Below are 25097 nucleotides of genomic sequence, written 5' to 3' on the forward strand. Positions count from 1 at the left end.
GAGATTAATAATTTTTCTCAGCCATAACTGCAAATAATATTGGGTAAGTGAAATAAACAAAAATATATCATTTTTGGGTGGAGTATTTCTTTAAGCTATAATGCAAGGAGAGGAATTTTAATTAGGATGAGAAGTTACGTGTTATTAAAATATAGAAATACAATATATCACAAAGGGTGAAAAATCTAGAAAATATTATTCCCGCAGTGAGATATGGCATTGTAGTAGCTGGTCTCAGATTAATTTATTATCTAGGCATTATCAAGTTTAATAACCTATAGATAATTATGTGTATGTATAATTTTATGTATATGCTACATTCTGTATTTGAATTCAAATGGTATTTTATGTGTTTTATTATGTCATTTTGTGTTGGTAAATGTTGGTAGTACTGTGAATTTGTAATTGGAAATGCTCTATGTAAAAACAGATAAGTCTAACTGAATAGTTATTGTCCTTTCTTCAGCTCAACATGCTACAAACAATTACGAGAAACTTACTGGCAATTAATCTGTTGGACTGTGAGGCACACAGTTGTTACTTCAATTCCAAGCATGGACTTCATGAATCATCCTTTGAAAATGACTTAATCCACCAATGGTTGAAATATGGACCTGCTGATATATCTACAGTGGAGATATTGGGGACATTTCTTCCCAACAAAATGTTTTGGGATGGTCTTCATCATATTAAGAGTCAATGAAGAATAAAACAATTTTAAGACTGTGCGTCATGTAGTACAACATATTAATTGCTAACTATGTTTCTCCACATAGAAAGATAATATTTTTTCTTTATTTGAATTTGAAATCAATCACAGAATTGTGCTTAGAGAACAATTTAATAATGATAATCTTGGAGATCCAGCAGACCCTACAGTATGCTAGAGGTGGGTCTGAATTATCTCTAAATCAGGCAATTACATCAGTTTCCAATTCTAAAGACTAATTTTAAAAATTGACTGTATATAGATTATTTTGAAGCATATTGCCTTTATGCCTGTAGCTGAAATTACTGAGTAAGGGGGACTCGCAAGTTGATGATCTGAAGGCATATGGTGTCCATTGAAATATGATGCCTTTTGATTCATTGTCAAATGGTCATTTCATTTTAATTCACACAATTTTCAAAAATGTTTTTGCATCCATTTTTGATTTTGATTAAACTTGGCAGATGAATTACACTTACTTTCTAGATCCCTGAAATATTGTTTGCTTGAGATATCGGCACTTTACTGTGGACAGTGTAAAAACGATAATTTAAAGTGTTTTCACTTGAGCTAGAACTTTTCCCATATCCAAGTTATACGACTCAGCTATATCATACTGGAAAAGATAAAAGGAGTACTTTATAATGGTATGGTCAAATTTAACCTTCACATAGATCTAGGCTTCCTTTTCCAAGGTCAAAGTTCATCTTGAAAACTGCACTGTTTTCTACTGCTGTTTATTAAAAAACAATGAAGTGTTTGGATTAAAACGTCAAGTTTTTATACATGAAATACACCAGTAATGGCGCACTGCACGATAATGTGCATTAAATACACTTGACTTGAGCATTCATAGTTTTCCTACTCTTTCTCTGTACGTTTACCATTCATTTGCTCAGGTTGATGCACTTGCTGCTTCCTGAGCAGATCTTCTTCTTTTCTCCACCCTAGTGGTCCGCTTATTCTCTTCTTTCGTCGACATCTTTCCACATTAAAACTGATTAAGTCATTGTGTTGCAATTACTTAGTACGTTTTCCTTAATTTTTCCATTTAAGCTGGCACTTAAATCATTCTTGAGGCAGATTGAAGACTTAAGATATGAAGAGGAAGGGGAAGTGACGGCGAAGGTGGTAGGAATGAGAACAGCACCCGTACGTATGCACTACACAGCCGCCCTGCTGGCCGCTGCTGAGAGTTGATTCTGCAATAAAATAAAATAAAAATAAAAAGAGGAATAACCTTGGAGGTCAATTATCCCCCCGAAAGTGGATAGTAGACATCGCATAGTATATGTGTACCAAATTTCAGGTCAATAGTTCAAACTGTTTGAGAGCTACAGGTGATTTAAAATCCTGGACAGACAAACGGACAGCCACAGTAGTGTATTATATAACAAGATATGCATGGGTAATACTTGTATTTTATAAATGTAACAGTTACTTTGTCCCTTTCATGACATGACCACCAACTTTTGCAATTTCTAGTCTGTCAATTGCATCCTTATAATCAAATCATATGTTTTCTTCTTTGATAAAAACTCAGAATTTAACTTCTGCTTCGAACAAAGCATTGAAAACATTACAGACCTATTCAATGTACTGGATACATGTTTGCATTATTCCATTGTCAAATTTAATGCATGACAAATATTTTCTTAACTGTAATATACTTCAGTTTCCCAAGTTACTCTTTTCTTCCAATATTACATTCACTATTATATATTAACCCTATAGTCAAATGAGTAATCTGTAAATAAAATCAAATCCAAAACAGCTCGCCATCAGATTTCCTAGGTGGGAAGATTAGAATTTGGAAATAGTGAAGGATCAAATATTACCAAGGTTTTGAAACCTCAGGATTGCATCCCTGCATTTTTCATAAGACACTGTTATCCTGCCCTCACCAGATTGTAATCTCTAGCATGCACTCGAAAAGCCCACCAAATTCCATGTGAAGCAGAACCTCCAAATATGAAGTTGTGGTCCTTTAACAAGAAGGAATGAAAAGCTGCATGTAAGGAATTATTTATGAGAGGATGAATAGGTGATGGTTAAATTAATTAACAAATTAGTGCAGGGTCAGCAATTTTGCAGACAGTGCCATTAGACCATTGTGATGAATTAGGAGCTAAGTTCTCAGATAAAGCATACAGTCTACCTCTTCATCCTCACCTGGGTAGCAGCTCTGGATAGTGACCAAAAGAATAAGATCAAGAGTACAAGCATCTGAAATGATGTTCCATTGCAATGTTGCAATTCTCCAACAGGATGCTAAGGACAGAGGGGTCTGGTCAGCCTAGCTCAGCATGTTGCTACCTTGATACTCAACAGGTTAAGTAGAGTGAAAATGATGATGATGATGATGATGAGACAGTGAATGAAAGCCCAGTGCTTCAAGGAATACATTCTTCTTCTTCTTTTGATCTAGACATGGACAGATATAGTTTAAAATTATACAAAACACATACCTTTTCAAACTCAGACTTTAAAAAATCATCATAGATCATATCAGGCTTTCAAGTGGAGCTACCAAACACTGACCTCTTTTAAACAATATGTGAGGCTTTGCCCTAAAGTCGCATCCAATAATTGGCCTTTTTGTAACAATTTTGGATGTAACATGCACTCTAAAGAATACTCTGTCTTTTTTCATGGCTAAAATCTCACATTTGGTAAAAGACATGTTCTATTATCTGGAAAATATAAAATTTATTTAAAAATTTTAAATGCATCCAACTGTTCTATATAATGTGACAGTTTTTCTTGGATACTGGTCTTCTTTTTAAACCCCAGAGCAATTTCAAATCTTAGACTTTAGACCTTTTTTCAGGTTACTGCTGGTTACTACTTTATTTTATTTGTTTGTTTACTCCTATGTATACAAGTTTACAAATGAGTTTTGCTCCTGCTGACATTTGTCATTTTCTGTGCGAGTCGGATATTTTGCACTGAAAATGTCTGTTAATGAAAACATCACCAAAAATGAAGAATGCAGCATTACTTATTTTACACAAAAACATTCAGATTCATTCATACAATTACAGTGAAGCAATGATACTGTACTGTATATCACAAAACAATTTAAAAGTAAAATGATAAACAGGTACAGTGCATACATTATGTTGACCTTATGCTTAAACATTTTAGTTTTTAGTAATGGCACAGTACCTCAGAGATGGAAAATTTTCACAATGATGTCACAAAAGCCCACCACTATCTGACTATTGATTGCCATGAGCAGATGGAATGCTAAGAGTGTAACTTCCTCCTCCCAGCAGCTATACTCCCTGAGACAGCACTGCTGTGAGGCGTACTTAGGATACCGAGATTTCAAGCCACACTTTTTCCCTTTCCTCAGCTAAAAAGACAGCTACCTGTGTAGCTTCTTACCTGAGACAGAACTTATTGCATAGCTGCGCATACTGCTGGTTACATTCAGTGAAATATGCGTTTTTTGCTGAGGGTTCGCTAAAACTGTCAAGTTCCACTCACAACAGCTTTGCTCCCCGAGATGCACTGCTGGGTTGTATACTTGGGACTCTAGAAATTCTAGCCAGTTGACAATAAAGCTGTTAACCTGTGACAAAGCTTACTGTGTGGAGGCATATGCTGCTCTGAAACGTTCAATGACACGTGCACTAAGGCACAAAACAATTGAAAATGGTTACAAAATCCACAGCATGCAGACAATTCCTTACTCTTTGTGACAGCTGCTACATATTCATCTACACCAAAGCTAGTTTATTTCATTCAATGCTACTACAAGAAAATGAATTGAAATTCAATTGAAAAGAAAATTTTGGGGGTTTTATGACCTTGCCAACCATAATTCCAGACCCACCTATAAATTCCATTTAATAGTGGAAGGAGAAAGGGAAACAATATGATATATCAAAACAAAAAAATACACAATGCATTACTATTGTAAAGTGCTGTTGCTTACAATCATATTGATAAGATTTCAACATTTTTTTTTTCATTTTCATGGTAAAAACGGGCACAAAAATGTGCATACATGTTAAATTTGCCATACAATAAAAAAATTTTAAAAATTAAACTATGTTCCATACAAACATTCTCAAACATCAGTACATAAACATATATCCAGAGATATTTACCAATTCTCAGTCCTCCCAATTATAATCAGTACTGCATAAGAAATCATTCACACTGTCATCGCACTAAAAGGGAAAAAGAATGCAGCACTGCTAAAATAAAAAATAAACCTATTATCAAGGAGTTCCCACAATAAAACACAAAGTATGCATTTGTCTATGAATGAGCCAAGTTTTTCTTAAAAAGCGTAAAGCCATCCGGTTAACCAGTTTCTGAATATGGACCTGGTAACTGTGTCTCACCACAACAAACAAACAAACAACAAATAAGCTAGGACAGAGTTAAATCACACATTTATAATCTAACATTCCTCTAGCAGCAGTAGTTATAGCTTTGAAAGAAACAGGATATGAAGTGGGAGGCATAAAAAATAAAATTGTCAACATTAAGTGAACATTAGCATATACATAATAGATGTGAAAAGAATTACATGCGTGGGGGAGGCAAAAAAAAAAAATCAGTTCCTCAAAATGATGGAAACTAGTTAGTGAAAAAAAAACTGCTCATCTAGCATGTTAATTAATACCAAAAAAAATGTTCTGCAGATGCATTGGGAAAATGTATATAACAGAAAAATTCATAATCTTAGATCAACTGATATATCTTGCGGTAGTCAAGTCAACTATTGTACTAATTAGGTAGCAGAAAAACAAATCTCACTTTATTTAGTCTAACTTGTAGAAGATTTTATGAAATAAAACTCCATCTTTCACTTTCCTTCCTCTGATCAAGTGTAAAATATCGATTTTAAATAATATTTCACATTAAAATATAGGTTTCACACTGCCATTAATCTAAAAATATTCTGAATGGGGAAATAGCTCATGTTCATCCGAGTCAAAAATGTAGTTATAATCAAAATTAGAGAATGGGATACACCGATATAAAAAGTAATATTGAGGAAAATAAAAGAATCTGAAAAATTATTTTAAACACTTAAAATCATGTGCTTATACTGTATGCCAAACACCACAAGAAAGAAAGCACGGTATAAGCTGCAGCATGTTGTTGCATAAGGGAAGTACACTCCAAAGAAAAATACACTCAGCTGGATGCTACTCAAGTCTCTCTTAGATAACTATTCTCCGCAAACAACAAATTTAAAATACCTCAGCTATAACAACATAATGTAAAGGAAAAAATGACTCTGCAATCACAGCCACATGGAACCCTACAGTCATGAGTCTTGCACATTATCATCTACTGTAACATACACTTTTATTTAACATGGCACCCAGTGTGTCAAATAGAAAAGTTTGATTAGTGGGTTGTATTGGTTGCTGACATAGGTATGGGGGTTGGATTAGAGTCTACCTTAGAGAGGGGGAACCGATAAATAATATATAATTAAATAATAAGGTATTTTTTTTAAACAAAAAAGTAATACATACAAACTTCTAATTGAATCACAAAAGACATTGTTAGATTTACCCTCAAAATAACTTGCAATAAATTTTAAATGGAAGGCATGTCACATACAAACTGTAGTGGATAAAATCATGCAATTCCTTAGTCGCTGGAAAGGCTGCCTTAAGTGAATAGCAGTGCGTGACGAACTAAATATGTGCTTCAGGGCTTTCAAACTGATTTCAAGTCATGTATTGCACCACATAAGTAGTTTAAGGTTAGCATTATTTTAGCAGCTAATCAAAGACTTCAATCATCAAACAAACAATCATCATAGACAACTAAATTACAGTACACACCCCATTTGGTTTAATAAATTAATTCCATTTGCTACAAAATTAAATGCTTCTATGACTATATAACTGCCACCTTACCCACCTTAGATTCAGTGCCCATGGATTACTGGGCAGGCGGTCAAGATTACAGGGTGGCCAACTTATTACTGTCAACGGTAGGAGAAACACTAGTACCATTACATTTCTAACAATCAAAATCAGGCCTAATGTGTGTGACACTAATAAAAATGTGTTTATTTTACTGAAATAAAATTTTATAGAAAAAACTTACATTTTGTTATCTTTGACCTCTAAAAATTAAATAAAAATTTGGTTAATCTCTAAATCTCATATTTTTTGTACCCAAATTTGTAAGTACAGTCTACTGGGCTTATAAATCAGAAATGGTCAATATAAATGTGCATTGAAATGAGAGATGGCACAGTCTTTAAACATGGGTACACAAATTGATGAATTCAGCATTTTATACATGTTTATTAATATGTCCAATGAATCAACACTGCTACCTTCAATAATAATTACAATAGTTTGAAATGAAGAGGCAAGACAAATTTACAACATTGTTCACATAATCAAAATCTCAACTATTGTGTCCAAAAATGGTGTTATCATTTGATAAACACAACACAAAATAAAAAGTAAACTTCAGACACAATCTAATTATAAAAACTGGTTAAATTCAAGAATTAACTGCTAATAATATTGTTGAGGGTGAAATAAGAGATGCATAAATATAAAAGATATATAAATGCCTTGCGTTTTCTTTCATCAAACTCAAATTGTACATATTTCGTTACATGACACTATTAACAGTTTAATGTGCAGACAAATAAGTTTTATACATTTCAAATTAGTCTACATTTTTCAAGTCAAGAAAAGGGATCACAACATGACGACTTTAACTTTCAAGTTCTTAAAAAACATACAGCCCAGCAAAAGTCACAAACTGTACAGTGTATTAATACTAACTATTGCTCTATGAGTGATTAATTAGTATGTTACAAATTACTGTATGTATATTTCAGTATATTTCTGGGAACAAATGGAGTAAAAGAAAGGTTATGAATCTTTGAAATTACCTGAATTTCTGCAAAGCATTAAAATGTTGGCCTATCTTCAACCAAATCACAATAGTTGACATATACAATCTGCTTAAACCAATAACACAAGTCAATTGTACTTCTTTTTTATGTGTCTTTTGTTGGTATTGTATTATTGTTGTTATTATTGTTAACTGTTATGATGAGACATGCAAGTAAGAATTTCCTTGTATGATGTACACTATTTATGCCTAATAAACTTTTATCTTGACCTTGAACAATACTCAGCACAAATTTTAAACATTTATGATCCAGGTTGGGAAAGATTACTAATAGCTGTCACAGTTATTGTTGAGGGAATCTCATAGCCTATAGGTGAATTATTTTGAAACTTGACATTAAAATGGCTTTACTGTCCAATGCCCTCCACTCTTTGTAACTATGTTCATACACAGTCTGCTGGCGATTAGCTTAGATGTAACATAGATAAACCAAACTACTTTAAAGCCTTATAAAACTCAGGGCTCGATATTGATGGTTACTACTGATAACCAGGTTGCAGGAACTGGCATCCAGTTCCTGGTCTCTGACATGGTCTTTCTGCCCCATGCAATAGTGTAAAAGGCAAAAAGATTGTTAAGTGCAGATTTTCATATACTCAATGAGAAAAGAGAAAGTCAGATGATTAACCTGAAATGGCTTTTTTTTGTCAAAATGAGTAATGTCAATTCAATTGATATCATTCAGTTTCATTCTGTTGTTTGATTTACTTAACATTAACATATGCAGAGGATTGTTGCATGTTTTTGTTTTCATGGTATTAATGGAAACAACTTCAGTGATGCAGTTAGTTTTCAGGAGGTTGTGGGACATGGGGGATTGAATTCACAAGAAAATAATTACAAAATATCAGAAAAATAATGAATTTGCTAAATATCAAGCTACAGAAGGGGTGTCAAATTTAAGGCCTGGAATGGAGTTTGCCTTTAAGGTAGCCCTCTTCATCCATTTTCAAAACAGGTTATATACAGCTTGCAATGATTATTAATTTTCTCACAGATCCCCTTTAAAGATCATTACATATATAGATTTTATCCGTATATAGCTTAACTCAATTACATTTACACTTGGCATTAAAATGCATCTTCAGTGGTTGCCGATTGTTTTCGAGTCTGTAGACTTTTTTGGATTGAATTAACTCTCCACATACACAAAGCAAGTTGTAGTCACACACGTTTATTAGAACAGCATAACACATTGCAGCTACTAACTTGTACTTAGAATTGGAGTGGGGTGTTCACAAAAAATCAACAAGAAAATGTGAAAAGTAAGTGCCACTGCCATAAAGAACTTTAGTGTTTTACCATCATGGCAAAGATTTGATAAGCTACACCTCTGTCACGAGCCTATCATTACACATTTACTGCTGCCTTCCACACTCTTTATAAAGCTGCTCAGGGTGCTGGTCACCCTTACGTGGTTTACCTGACTGCTACCACCACCCAACATGATACTTTTGTTTTTTCTGCTGACTTGATTGTTGTATGAGCAAAGAAAATGCTTTTGCATTTCCACCTGTATTAAATGTAGCTACCACTGGAGACAAATAATTTAGTGTGAGTAATAAAGGTTTTAAACATTCTTTTATGTCATGAATAAATTAATAAGCTGAAGTAGAATTACATAGCATCTTAATTACTCCAAATATAGGCTGTTAAAAATTGCTATATTTTCAGTTTTGGCAAGTTAAAACTTATTTTTATAATTTAGTGTTGAGCCTTGAAAACGGGAACAAGGATATTTTTTAAACACATCCAGGTATTTTGTAAAAGTTCCCTGAAATCTTCTGTGTAATCACTTCACTATCCTTTCATTCTTTCTTCTACCTTAAAAACAAAGTAACTACACTATTTCTATTGCTCTTCCTCCAGCCTGCTCATTGATTCTGTAGCATCTTCACTCCTCTTCTTCAGCAGTCCGTAGCTCCTTCTTCTGCTATATTTTTTTATATGAAGTTCTGACCATTACCATGCACTTTGTCCAGGATAACAAAGAGTGGTGGACTTGCTATCCTTCTGTACGTTAGCCTCTCTCCTAGACAGCATGTTTTTACTCAGCTTCCAGACTTTATAAAGGAGGGAGTCTCAGCCATTCTAAATTATTTTCAGAGAAAGATAGTGAGGAATTCTGTGGCATCGAAGACTTCTATGCAAAAATAGCTAACACCCTTTTCTCAGTTTTAGAAGCTGCCTGTAATGTTTAACAAGCAATTTTCCAAATGGCTTTCCTTCCTTTAAAATGGCATGAATCCACATCAGGGCCAATGTTTATTTATAAAAGGTTTAGAAAAATATGATGACTATGTAAATATGAATGTAAAATGATTACATTAAAATTACTGTACTGCTCTTTCATCCTAAAAACAACAAAAATTAACAAAATGTACTTTCTTAAATGAAATCTTGCTTAAGGTACTTATCTTCAGATATATCTAGTTTATGAACGAGGGTGAAAAGAATTAAGTGGAAAACAGTGGGATAATTGCCATGAAACATTTGGTGACTGCTCTGTATTTGCGTGGGTTTGAAGGAAATCATGGAAAGTGTTAGGTTGCAAAAATAACAAATTCAATGACTCATTTATCTCTGCTCTTTGAAAATTTTAATCTAGTAAAATAAATCCAGCTAACGAAGTTCAGTTGCCTTAGTACAATGGTCCTCACCACATTTTTACATTTACCAATGAAATGAGACACACAACACAAATCAACACTAATGACATTTAGTAAATAAGTTTTGATTTTGCTGTCCTACAGACCACACAATATTTTGTCTATATAGGTCACCTAGACTTTAATATAATATCCTCCAGCAAACGGCACTCTAAATTGAGATGGGTAACAAAAAAAGGAAGTGAGTATGCATCGGCTTGATATTTGGAATACCGTATTTATAGTCTGTCGTGTCAATTCTTATTAGTCAGTCTAAATAAGCTTTTTATGTGTGTTTATCATGTTTGATATGGTAAATGTGCATTTACAATTATATGTGCCTACAAAAAAAGTACATCTTTTGTTCACATTGTTTCATGTTAGTAAAATCTTTCTAACAGATCATGATCCAGGAATGACCAACACCCATTCTAACTTCAGCATTCAGGATCTCTTTCATTCAAAGCTCAACACTTACACTTTCTAATTCAGCACACTCAAAAGTTAAGTGATGGTGGGGTCAAACAGTTACACAAAAGGAGTTTTTAATTAAGCTGATAATCTCTTAACTGTAGTGCATTTTCAGTTCCACATTCTGTGTTCACTGCAGTTTTGGGATGTGAACAGATTCTTTACCAAGCATTTAAAGTGCTGTGATTTTGCTTCATGATGTTTGCATCGAGAGTGGCCAAGTTATTTGAGTGTTTCCCTCACATGTGGAGCTAAAGGTTCCATGCATTCAGTTTGCATGTCCAGTCAGGTAAAAATTTAAGTCACTCTGAACCCACAAAACATTATTTGTCTTTCTTCCAGCAGAAAAAAGCAGTTCTACTTCTGGAAAGAAGTTATAAAAGTATTCAAGTACTCTGCCATTATATAACCATCTTGATTCTTTATAAATTACTCATTACTCACAGAAGCTATGAGTCTTTACTTCACCTTACAATGAGAATATTAATAAAACTTTGCTCATCTATAGGATTTCTGAAATATTAGTACACTGTCATCAACTAGGCAAGTATACATTTCATGCTCTACTGTAGCCAATTTTACATAATTTCATAAGCCGTTCAAATAGAAAGAGAGTCACCAGTGAGAACTTTGTGAGCTCAATATTTCTTTTTTACAATATACGAGATGCGGTACCGCATTCAGATGATTGATTTGAACAAACCAACTTTCTGTAAACAACCTGAACAGACATTGAGTGCTTACTGTACCTAGCAGAATGGTTACAAGGTTCATTAGCAGCTATTTAATGACTGATGAGCAAAGCACACTAAACGTAAGTAAGCAATTACAGAAGTATAAAAAGACAGAACTGCAAGTTCAAGAATAGGTCAGAGTGAAATAATATATGATATAATATAAATGTGCTAGTTCTGTTCAATGTAGTGGTAAGGAATTGATCAGATGATTCAACCTTTTGCAAATGGCTAACTAAAATTACAGTACCAAGTACGACAGACAGACAGACAGACAGACAGACAGACAGACAGACAGACAGACAGACAGACAGACAGACAGACAGACAGACAGACAGACAGACAGATAGATAGATAGATAGATAGATAGATAGATAGATAGATAGATAGATAGATAGATAGATAGATAGATAGATAGATAGATAGATAGATAGATAGATACTTTATTAATCCCAAGGGGAAATTCACATGCTCCAGCAGCAGCATACTGATAAAGAAAATATTAAATTAAACACTGATAACAATGCAGGTATAACAGACTATATAATATAATATAATAATACAATGCAGGTATAACAATACTAAGTAATTTTAATATTATGCATTTCTGATTTAATGGACTGACATTCAATGTTAGTTAACTTTAAAGACAATTTACTACAAGAAATAAAGCAGATACATACATACATACATCAATTTGAAAAAAGGAATTGATGTGTTACAGTATCATGTTATCTTATTCTAAGGGCAGTGTACTGCTTGATTTTTTTATTCTTCACAATTTTATTTGCAATAGGAAGTGTGTTGAAAAACAAAATTAAAAGAAGGTCATAATGAACATAAAGTAAAGTGACAAATCATCATATTTATGTTATAAAGCTATTCTTTGTAAATCATTGACAAAAACACATACTTCAGGGCATATGCGTCAGTATTGTGACCAAAAGAGTAAACACCATGACTAGTTTATCTGAAAAAGCTGAGCAGTGCAGCATACAGTTCCTCACCAGAAAAATGAAAGTCTTCAACAAACTCTACAAAAACTTTGTAAATTCTGCCGCTCCAGTCAACATGCAAGGCTGAAGTCTCTAGAAAATTGAATCAGTATCAAATGGCATGAGGAAGGACATGTCAGAAATGTCTACATTTCCAGATTATCATGATAAATAAAACCTTTAAGAGATGCACAATTATTTTTTGGCTTGCCCTTTGTGGTTATCCTCATGAGATGGGAGTCTATATGCTAGCCTTCTATGGACTGCTTAGTCTGGCTGCCTAAGGGGTTACAGAACATTATGTGCTGAGAAAGGAGACTGCCAAGTTGCTGCTTTAGCATGAACGTCGTTAAAATTTGAAATAAAGTGGAAGACTGCAAAAAGAAGTCCAGCCTGAAGTCTTTTTTCATCACAGAACCCACTCTATCAACAATATGGGAAAAGCTGTTATTTAAAGTGAATTATATGAAAACAATTGACCAGAGGAAAACAAATGATCACTATCATGAAAGGAGGAAGATTCCCCATGAAGAAATATACTTAACTAAGAAAGTGAGTCATCAAACGATCAAAATATTAAAATCTTATTCTGCTTAAATGGCAGCTAAAAATAAATTGACAATCCTTCTGCTTTACTGAATTTTATTTTTAGACAGTAGCACCACCAATTACACCTCCAGGTTTCTGTTACCTTTTTTGCCGTATGTTTTGCACGTTAATAACAAGTGATACATTACAACAGAATGTGTAATCTGTCCCCTTTTACGTCTAAAACAGTAGACTGAATCTTAGCCATAAACAGGTTTATCTCAGGAATATGAAAGCAATACCAAAGAATTTATGTCACTTGTTACATAATCTGTCCTTGGGCTTTTCAGTTTTCAGCCTATGCCTAAAATAGCATATTATGTGTCACAGAGTGTTAAAATGTATTGAAAGACTTGTTTCTAAAGGCAATAACCTCACAGAAAGAATTCAGTATTTACTTACACAATGTAATAATATGGCTAATGTTAAATAGAGAAGCAATTACTATAACACAAATATAATTTGGACGGAGAGATTGCATATCATCCATCTATCCATTTTCCAACCCGCTGAATCCGAACACAGGGTCACGGGGGTCTGCTGGAGCCAACCCCAGCCAACACAGGGCACAAGGCAGGAACCAATCCCGAGCAGGGTGCCAACCCACCGCAGGACACACACAAACACACCCACACACTAGGGCCAATTTAGAATCGCCAGTCTACCTAACCTTGCATGTCTTTGGACTGTGAGAGAAAAAACCCACGCAGACACGGGGAGAACATGCAAACTCCATGCAGGGAGGACCCGGGAAGCGAACCCAGGTCCCCAGGTCTCCCAACTGCGAGGCAGCAGCACTACCCACTGCACCACCGTGCCGCCCGATTGCATTTCATTTTTCAGATATTTCCAGATCCTCAATGAAGACCCTTAAAAAGATAAGTAATACACAAAACTAGTCAAAAATATGAATTGCTTATACTTTGAGGGCTGAAGTGTTCATGTGCATTCTTACACTGAGAGCAAACAAACATCTGCGATACGTAAGTGCTATTTAAAAATACTATTCATGAAAGCAGCTTGGGACTGTCCTTTTCGATTTACTGCTTTATTCACCCTATCGAACATCAATCGGATCTGGTTTTCTGATTTTTGTAGTTTTCACCTATCTTTGTAACAAACTTTAGTCTTAAGCTTCTTGTGTTCCGTTTCCATTCAACCTGGCTTTACCAAACACAACTTAGGAAGCACAGAGGGTTATCTGGAGATGTGTGGCTTCTTAAAGTCTGGAGGTGAAATAAGATTATTGGATGACAAAAAGATTCTTTAAATATTAGTTCCCAAATTGTGGTATAAATCTGCAAGCTAGAGTTTGGATTGCCCCATCCTTTTTTTTTTTGGCATTTAAATACGTGTGGGAGACCTGTTACTTTAGGATATTATACACTTATTAGATCTGCTAGTTGGGCTGCTCATACTGCAGACTTTTCTGCTAATTATTTGTCTAAAATAAGTTGTGGTAATAAAAACAACAGGCTATTACTAAATCTGGCAATTTGTACACTTTTTCTAGAAATGTAAATTTCTTTAATCAAGCTCATCCTATGTTAAAAGGAGAGCACTATTTATGAATAAACTGAAATTTAAAACCTTTACATTTTATTTTAATTGTAAAATGGCAAACAGAACAATTTTTAAAATTACAATAAAAGATAATAATTGAATAATTTACATCCATTCATCCATCTATCCTCTTCTGCTTATCCGAGGTCGGGTCACGGGGGCAGCAGCTTGAGGAGAGATGCCCAGACTTCCCTCTCCCCGGCCACTTCTTCTAGCTCTTCCGGGAGAATCCCAAGGCGTTCCCAGGCCAGCCGGGAGACATAGTTCATCCAGCGTGTCCTGGGTCTTCCCCAGGGCCTCCTCCCGATTGGACGTGCCCAGAACACCTCACCAGGGAGGCGTCCAGGAGGCATCCTGATCAGATGCCCGAGCCACCTCATCTGACTCCTCTCGATGCTCTACTCTGAGCCCCTCCCGGATGACTGAGCTTCTCACCCTATCTTTTAGGGAGAGCCCAGACACCCTGCGGAGGAAACTCATTTCAGCCGCTTGTATTCGCGATCTCGTTCTTTCGGTCACTACCCATAGCTCATGACCATAGGTGAGGGTAGGAACATAGATCAACCGGTAAATTGACAGCTTTGCCTTACGGCTCAGCTCCTTTTTCACCACAACAGACCGATGCAGAGCCCACATCACTGCAGACGCCGCACCGATCCGCCTGTCAATCTCATGCTCCATTCTTCCCTCACTCGTGAACAAGACCCAGAGATATTTGAACTCCTCCACTTGGGGCAGGATCTCGCCTCCCACCCTGAGAGGGCACTTCACTCTTTTCCGGCTGAGGACCATGGTCTCGGATTTGGAGGTGCTGATTCCCATCCCAGCAGCTTCACACTCAGCTGCGAACCAATCCAGAGAGAGCTGAAGATCACGGCCTGATGAAGCAAACAGGACGACATCATCTGCAAAAAGCAGTGACCCAATCCTGAGTCCACCAAACCGGACCCCCTCAACACCCTGGCTGCACCTAGAAATTCTGTCCATAAAAGTTATGAACAGAATCGATGACAAAGGGCAGCCCTGGCAGAGTCCAACTCTCACTGGAAATGGGTTTGACTTACTGCCAGCAATAATAATAATAATAATAATAATAATAATAATAATTTACAGCACTGTTATTTAAAGCTTGACCACTTTATATAAGACTGACATTCAAAAATGCATATTTGACATATTTGACAGCAGAATCTTCTCTGATTTGAGAAAGGCTGATAGACAACCAGTCAGGTCCAGAATCTGGAGTTTGAATCTCATGCCTGTTGTCGTCTGTGTGGAGTTTACAGATTCTTCCAATGTCTGCATAGTTTCCTAAACATTTGTTTGTTAGGTTAACTTGTGATTCTAATTGATCTTTTATGAGTATGTATGAGAGTGGGTCCTGCCATGGACTTTCATCCCTTCCAAGCTTGATTCCTTTATTGTGCCTAGGACAACTAGGATAGGTTATGTCTGATTCCGGATGGTATTAAGTGTATTAAAAAATATTAATGTACAATACACTGGGCATCTGTAAATAACCATTTTCACAGTCTCACTAAAATGTCAACTTTTAGTTATGAAAAGTATATCAAACTTATTTAACCTTTAATAAGAGTAGTAACCAACACTGTTGCATTGAAAAGGGTATTTTAGAAAAAAAATAATTACAGTCTAGAAACTTTTAATCCAGTTATAATGGCGTCATAAATAGAGCTCCACTTTCACCAAAGAAGCAGATTTAAGAAGGACATTGTGTTCAAGATTCAGATGCATTACAGTCATAGAATGTAACTTGCAAGCTTTAGAATGCAACAAGTAAGCCCGCGATTTGCTAGCAAATCGGAAATCCAAGAATGGCAATCAGTTTCTGTTCCGTCCGATATCTGGATGGATGACATATCATGGAGGATGGGTGAATCTGGGGAAATGTCATTTAATTCAATACGCATATCTGTACTAAGCTGACACCGACTGCTGGGATCTATATTGCTGGCACAGTGGATTAGAGCAAGTGTAGTGAACAGGTTGTGTTGTTTGGGCGCCACCTACTGACTCTGGGAAGCCGCTGCGTTTGACTCTGGGGCGTGCACCACGGCGCAATATGCGCCTCGGTGGGAAGCCGCTGCGTGATGAAATATATATGCGGTGGTGTGGGCGGTCGCGTCCGGGCGGCTGTACAACCTGGTGTGCACGCTTTAGCTCAGGTGTAGTTCACAGGTCGTAGGCATGGTAAAGTTTCCATTTAATTCACTAACCCTATTTGAACTAAAGCGCTTTCTTTGTGTGGGCACCTTTGTTCACTGTTTGTATCCATGACTGTACAGGTTGTGTTGTTTGGGCGCTCACAGGTTGTGTTGTCTGGGCGCCACCTACTGACTCTGGGAAGCCGCCGCGTTTTGGGAAGCTGCTGCATTTGACTCTGAGGTGGGCGCCACGGCGCAGCACGTTGTGTTATTTGGGCGCCACCTACTGACTCTGGGAAGCCGCTGCGTTTGACTCTGGGGCGGGCGCCGCTGCGTTTGACTCTGGGGCGGGCGCCAAGGCCGCAGTGCGCATGCGCCTCAGTGCGTCCGCTGTGCATAAATTAAATGTGGTTTAGTAAGATAGATGATGACAACAGCTGGGATATTTAGCTCACCCAGCTAGATTGCTGTTATGCCTGTGTATGAAACCAAATTAGGGCTTTCATAGTAAATGCAAACCAAATTTCAGTTACAAAAAAAAGAAAAAACTGGCAGAGCTTTGCACACCTAATAAGCTACTATGCTGAGCACAAGAAAAAAAAAAAAATTAACAATACCAATAATGCACCATTTCTTATAAGTTTATGTATAATTTGCATTTATCCTCTGCTGAAAACATTTTGCCTCATAAAAATTGTTACTTTGCATAGCAAAACAATACTACAACAGAATTAAAAGACATCAAGTATGCTGAGGAGGTACTCGCATGGCATTTAGAAAATAAAAGCCACACATTTTTGAAGTGAAGCTTTCATCAAATTACACACAAGGAAGGACACAAATGTATAAATAAAAAGAAAATAATAAAACTGCTGTTTGTCTAGGTTTACTGTCAGAGCTCTTTGACCAGAGTCAAGGGAGCCACCATGCTGGCACAGGACATGAGTCAGCACCATGACAGGCAGTGAAGAACATGGATAGCATCACAGTGCTGGGTCACCAGGAGGTGGTAAGCTCTGCATGTGTGCTACTGTAGAGTACACCTAAAGAGCAATAGGAAGAAGAACCTTAAAAAGAGTTTGTTATTTTTGAAGCCAATGTTATTTTTTCACAATTATGGTATATATTAATTTGCCACATGAAACTGCACTCTAAAGCGACCCATAAAGTTCCATTATAAAATGCTAGAGTGGGTTATTTATTTTTTTTAAATATATAAAATATGCTTCACTTTAGAACACAATTTCATGTGGCAATTTAATAAATAACATGACTGTAAAAAAAACAACTTCCACTCGAAAAATATCAAACTTACTACAATAAGAATATTTAAGCTTTTTCAGATTTGTAATATTTAATTTGTCTGTTTTTATATTAGCATTTTTTACATATAATGTAGCTTTAAAGTGAATAAACATTGTACACTTAAACAAGAGTTTAATCACATTTAGGTATTAACACACTCCATGCATTACGGTCCATGTTCTCAGACCCTTCTTCTTTCTTATAATATATGGCGTGTCTATTTTCTCATCCTCAATTACCATTTACCTTTTTTGGTCTTTATAATCAAATAAAAATCAGCAGTCACTCTAAAAAGCTTCCTAGAAGCTTCTTGCCTTTGTACTCAGTGTGGCAACATGGTCTCTCTTCTTCCAACACTTTATACTGGATTGCCTTATTCTGGTGCTCTCTCTCTAAATATAGCTTAATTTCCATCCATTTTCTGAACCCAGTTGTTCAATTTCAGGGTTGCTGGGCAGAACTAGTGTGTCTGTCCAGGCAGAAACAGACATTAAGCAGAAACAAATTCTGGATCAGAAGTCAGCCCACCATAGCACATAAAAATACACACCTCACATTCAGTTGTACCACATCCATTTTCGAGAAGTCAATTAAATTTCCATGCACAAGTTTCCAATGTACAAAGTTACCAGAGTTACAAAGGAAAACCAGCACATGCACAGGAAAGTTGTGTGAACTGTACATAAAAAAAACAACTTTCATGATCTTATAACTCCTGTTCTTTCCATACAACATATTTTCGTAAGGAGAACTCCTACCACATACAATAACAGCAGTGCAGTTCAACACAGTATCTCTTTACAAGGACTTTTAAAAATCGAACACAACACTTAAGTATTTAACACCCAAATGTATTTTAAATACAATAACACAATCTACAAGTGACAACTTCACATATGCAGGATATATTTAGTAAGAGCTCCATTTGAGGTACAGCTAATAATATTTTTTCAGTGGCCAGGGAACAAACTAAACCTCTGTCAAATTCAGAAGACACTATAAATAAAAGCAATATTACAAATGAACAAACATTCTCTATTAGCAATCGACCATTATCAGTCCAGCCTATTCTTAGCAGCATCTTACACATGGTAAGACCATCTAAGGCTGTAGGTATAATGGTAGCAACTTTTATGGATTAAATATCAGGAAGCCATCAGGATTACCATCAAAAACAGTGAGATATATAAACAGGGATTTGTCTTCTGACTCCAGCTTTAGAGCATACCTAGTTTCTAACCATAGCTTTTTTAGGAGGCATCATTATTCTAAGTTTATAAATATGCCAATTGACAGTACTAGTAAATTAAGATGTGTGTTAATGATGCATATCTTGGACCTCACGGGACTTTTTCACCCCGAGGAAAGCTCATATTTCTTCATCGATTCTCACTTATTTCACAGGTGTACAGTAGGGTCCATGATCACTAACTGCATCACATCCTGACATGACAACTGTTCGGCTGAAGATCATAAAGCACCGCTGAGGGTGATGAAAGTGACACAGAATATTACTGGGAACCAGCTGCCTTGTTTGGGAGATATATATATATATATATATATATATATATATATATATATATATATATATATGCACATCTTACAAAAGCAAACAGTCTTACTGAAGACCTCGGCCATCCTGTATAGTTGCTTTTCACACTATGTCTTTCTGGCAAATCACACAGAGCCACTGTCAGTTACAACAGTAGATTCAGGAAGAGTTTATATCCAGAGATATATAAACAAATACTTACAAATGTATAATGTATATATGTTGCATGCTACTGTATACTCTATTCCATGTCTGCTGGTACTACCGTCACTCTTATGAGTAGACATGTAAGGAGGAATTTCATTGCAGTATTTCACTTAGGTGTCAACAAATTATTGAGCAATCTGAACAAAGCCTTTTCCAGGAACAAGATAATGTGTTTAGATACAAATTGCTTTTTTTGTTGCTTAATGCTAGCAAGGAGAACATCTTTCTTATCTACGAAATTCAATTTGGTTTGGCCAAAGAACATTAAACTCCGCTCAGATATTTCAGCTCCATTAAATAAGCTCTAAATGTCTGACTTCCTTATCTTTTTTTATGATGTTAACCTGGCAGGTTTTGATTTTCCTTTGCACACCTTGACTTTTCCATTTTCTCAATATGCTCTGAACATTTGGCACTCGCTAATGACATCATAAAAATAACTGCAGTACGATTGGATTTTTAATATGTAATCAAGACAGAATTTTTATAACATAATAGTTTTTATTCATATTCAAAGCAACTGCATTTTAATGGAATTTACTGCAGATTATAGGCAACTCATCACCCCATATGAAACTGAAAAGGTCCTGCACCCAAAAGTTTTACATCGAGTCCTGAAAGATCCCAGTCCCATACCTCCAACTCACATCTTTATTCAACAGCACCGTCATTCGCCAAATTCTATATGCGAGGAGAATGTGTGTCATTATTTACAATGATATAAATTAATTTTTATCAACCAAACTGAATAATAATGTCTCCTATAAGACGTATGATTAGAAACCTGGCAAATGATAAAGATAGGGTCAGAGCTATAATTTTAAGCTTTCTGAGTTGAAGACAGAAGCATCTTTCAACAATTCCACAACCCTGCAGGTAACATGACAACAAAACAAAACAAAAAAAGATACAAAAGTATCTGCAGGACATTTAAAACAAGCTGCTGGTGGCAAAGGACAAGGAAAAGGTAAGGACACTAATCACGATGCTGAGTACAGATTTGCTCCTGGTAACTATGTAGGTTCTGGGCTGAAGGCTTTCCAATCAACAATAAGGGTAAAACATGGCAATTCACTGGAGCAAATAAGTAGTCACTTAAACAGAGTTAAGAGTGAATCAGGAGGTGACTTCCACTCAGAACAAGTCAACACAAGGAAAATGTTACTGTAAAATAGAGAAAGAAAGAATTGATGGAATAAGTAATGAGACTGGTACAGTTGTTCCAATAACCAAACTTGGATAGGAACCTAATTTACTTCAGAATACACTCATATACACACACCAACATTTACTTAAAACTGTGTTGGCATCTCCAGTTAATAAACATGATGTTGGGGTAATTTTTCATTCTACAAAACTAGTCTTTCTTCAAGATAATTATATAAAAATATATGTACTTGAATTGAGGGCAGTAGTGTAGTAATCTGCACTTTTATTATAAAGACTCCAGAAATCTGGTCTCATTTACAGCCTGGTCCCTGTCACTACAAAGCTTACATGTTCTTTCATTGTGCGTTTTGATTTTTAATGGTACCATAGTGTCCTCTTATATCTCAAAAATATGTATGTTAGTTAAAGTAGCTTCTCTAAATTGGCCTACTGTCAGTGACTGTGAATGTTACAATGAGTGTACATTGTGGTAAAGCTGTGTCCAACCTGGACTTTGCTACTGTTGAAATTGTTACTTACAGGTAAATGGACTAAATTGAAAAAGCACCTTATGATGGTCTGCTTTCCTGCCATGAAATACGTCCTAGTATACACTGACTACAGCTGCAGTTTCCCAAATTGGCAATGAAGGAAAGAATATATGAAACCTCCTTGGATAACTGACCTTTTAATAAAATAATTATATGTAGTAAATGCATTATTTTAATGTCTTCTATTGGACTGTACGGTATAACAAGCATAATTTTATGCTTTAATATCATGTATCCTCTAGCTGTAAAAACTATAGCCTGACTAAAAACATAATAAAGATGGTGACTATTTTCAAAGCAAAATATTGCATTACTTTACACACAAGTTTGTTGACATGAAAGTTCATACATTTTGACACATACGTACATTCATTTGACACTAATATCCATGAAAATCCTTTTATACAGAAACTGCTTTGATGTCCCATTTCATAATTTACAAAAGAAAAAAAAAGAAAAAATTATGGGGAAAAAAAAAGTTAAAATATACAATTATTAAGTATCACAGTGTTGAACACATTTCTAAAAAAACATTATAGCTATGGTAAGTAAATGACTCTTGAATATTGATTACTAACAGTATAGTTTGTAATGGAGTGGTAACACACAAAGAGCAAGGAAAACTGAGGCTAATTGAGGGGATGTATTTTTTGTCCACAGTGCATTACACAGTACTGCCAAAGGAGTTTTTACTGAATGTTATTCTAACTTCCCAGCAATAAATGATACACTTTTTCCCTTCAGGGACTCCTCCAAGGTCCTGTAGTTTCAGATTATCTGTAAATGCTGTACTATAGCTTAAGTAGTATTTCTTACACACAGACATGCCCAGATAATGTCAGACAGCACTACTGCTATAAACCTGGAAACAAACAGCAAATTGCAACTGTAAACAATTTAAAATGAAGGCTACTCCAGCATTAAAAAAACACAAATAAATCAACTGTCAGTAGTAAATCAAAATTCATTAGTAAAATACACCAAACTATACTACTCACACAGAAATGAAGTATTTCAAAACTATATTATTTGAAAACAAATAAGTAAAAAAACACTATTGAATGATCCATACAGTACTTCTATATAAATTATACTTTAGGAATACTGCAGGAAATTGCTCAATGAAAGATATTACAATACAACAGAACAGATACAGAATTAAGCACATCAACTTACAGTATGTAATATTGATTATGCACACAAGTACATGTAAAGTAAAATCAACAGGAAATTGAATCAAGTGAACAACTTTAGTAATATATCATTTGAAACTAAACACATTTATTCAAAGGAAATAAACAAGCTGTTTAGACAGACAGAGTGGTCCAGAGGTGGATTATTGCCTGAGTGCACATGAGCCTTTACAGATTTAGCTGTGTGCGTTTGTGTGTGTTCATCTCTCTTTCTCTTTATTATCCAGTATGTGTCCTGAAAGGGCAAACAAGCTATCTGCTCTCTTCATTTACACATTTCTTTAAGTGTTTAGAGTGTGAGCATGCCTGTGTGCACTTTCTTATGCCTTTGTGTATGCATACATGTAAATTAAAAATAACATCTCAAAACAATATATGCAATAATTTTACAAACTAACAGGCCTTGTCCTATGACTACCGTGTATACTCGCGGATAAGTTCTCCCATGGATAAGTCAGGACTTGATTTTATCATATAATTTCTGGTATTTTATAATGTCGGTCGTGCAAGTCGAATGCGGAAAATTCACGCTATTGGTCCAAGAGATTATGATATGCTAACGCCCACCTGAGAGAGTTACCACGGAGCACACGGCCTTTTTTTTTTCCTATGTATTGTGCCTACGTGACCACACGGTAATACCCGAACTATTCCGAAGCGACGTTTGCACTGATTTGTGTTTTTTGTATCTCACACTCTCATACACCTTTATCATAAGAGCATCCCTTATCTACGATGGAGCATTTGATCAGAAGAAAATATGAAGCTGGTTTTAAATTAAAATGTCGAAGTAGCAAACGAAATTGGTAACTGCACTGCTACAAAAAAATTCAAGGAGTCTGAGAAACTGATGTGAGATTGGAGGAGGCAAGAAAATGTTAAAAAAAAATAAATAAGTGTCGCATTTTTGGACAGGCGTACAAGTCGGGGTCTGATTTTATGATCGATTTTTCAGGTTTCAAGACCCAACTTATACATGAGTATATACGGTAAATGAAGCAGACAGAAAAAATCTCTGTTAAATTAAACAATTTCTACGGCAATAATCACTGGACACAAGTAAAACTTTATTTGAAAGATACTACTGATGTAAGTACTGGACTAAACTGAACCATAAATAAATAGGCCTGGAGTCTGTAACAAGACAACAATGCAACTTATTTGACAGAGAAAGGTCCACTTTATTGGAAGTTAGCATTGCACAAAGATTTCAGTGTTCTTCTTAGAAACCGCTCACTGTAAATATTTGCATTTTTGCTAAGATGTAGTCATCCAGAAGCTCTATAAATGGCAAAAAAATGTAAATGAAAATTGTAATTTTAAGTTGTGAAAATCAATTTCAATTTTCCACAGACACACAAGCACACACACAAAGCTAAAACTATTCGCGACAGTTTTAAACACCATAGAATCAGAATCTGAACTTCATCTTTGACCCCATCACCAAACTTCATTTACAAGGAAGTACAAAAACAACATTCCTTCACATTTAACTTGTGTTTGTTCAGCTTTAGTGAACTACAATAATCCACAATCAAAAGTTTTCAATGTATAGACAAAGCAAATTATTTTTAAAATTGTGTATATTTATTTTTTTCACAATTTGCAACAGGTACAATGCTGCCTATCACCTGTTCACCTCCCTCTATCCTCCAACTAATGTCCAAGGTATCCTAAATTGAATTTCAGTTTTTGTAAAACGCTCAAGAGAGGGATGAATAAAGGTATAAGTAAAACTAGAGAAATACTGAACAAAACTAAAAAAGCACTGTGACTTAAACAGGTTTGCAACCTTTGTCTGTCTGGTGGGATGCACACCTCCAAGCAGAACAAAAGTAATCTCCCTTCTCACCTCCTATCCCTCCTCTCCTTCTCTGTCTCTATTTCAACTCTGGCCTCTCCTTCTCTCAGCAGTAAGTTTTCAGACCACCCTTAACAGACACTAGAATCTAGATGTCCAGGAAACAACCACCTTTTAGGCCCACTTTTAAGTCAAACTGTCACTAAGAGAATGAAGGATGGAGTTTTCCAGCTGCAAAGAAACCAAGATAGAGATGCTTCCAGTAACCCCAGGTGTCATTGCCCTGAAAAGCCTTAAATGGACTACAAACCCTCCCTCAACCCATTAAGGAACTGTGCTAATACCGAGTGCTTTAGTGGAGATGCATGGGACTCCTTCTTGCATTAGAAATGGTACATACTTGTAATGAAGAAGCATACAGTATACTTAAATCACAGTAATACAGATTGGAAGTTTCAGTGTTTAGGGATTGTCTGTTTTATGCAATGGTTTATTTTTACCTTCATCACATCTGCTTTTGGTGGGCTCATCTTAATCTGCATTAT

The 25097-nt window shown here is 35.6% G+C and overlaps 1 protein-coding gene across 3 annotated transcripts in view; it reads right to left on the reverse strand.

Annotated features, from left to right (window-relative positions):
* Nucleotides 1-25097, reverse strand: part of aatkb (apoptosis-associated tyrosine kinase b) — a 770376-nt gene that overhangs the window by 709963 nt on the left and 35316 nt on the right. Inside the window, exon 2 of one of the 3 annotated variants that reach the window (XM_051936533.1) lies at nucleotides 2882-3133. The exons of the other annotated variants lie outside the window; for them this stretch is intronic. The gene's annotated coding sequence lies outside the window, so the exon portion shown is untranslated. The remainder of the gene's footprint in view (nucleotides 1-2881; nucleotides 3134-25097) is intronic. 3 annotated transcript variants of the gene reach the window in all.

This window comes from Erpetoichthys calabaricus, chromosome 14 (genome assembly GCF_900747795.2).
Source record: "Erpetoichthys calabaricus chromosome 14, fErpCal1.3, whole genome shotgun sequence".
Lineage (NCBI taxonomy): Eukaryota > Metazoa > Chordata > Cladistia > Polypteriformes > Polypteridae > Erpetoichthys > Erpetoichthys calabaricus.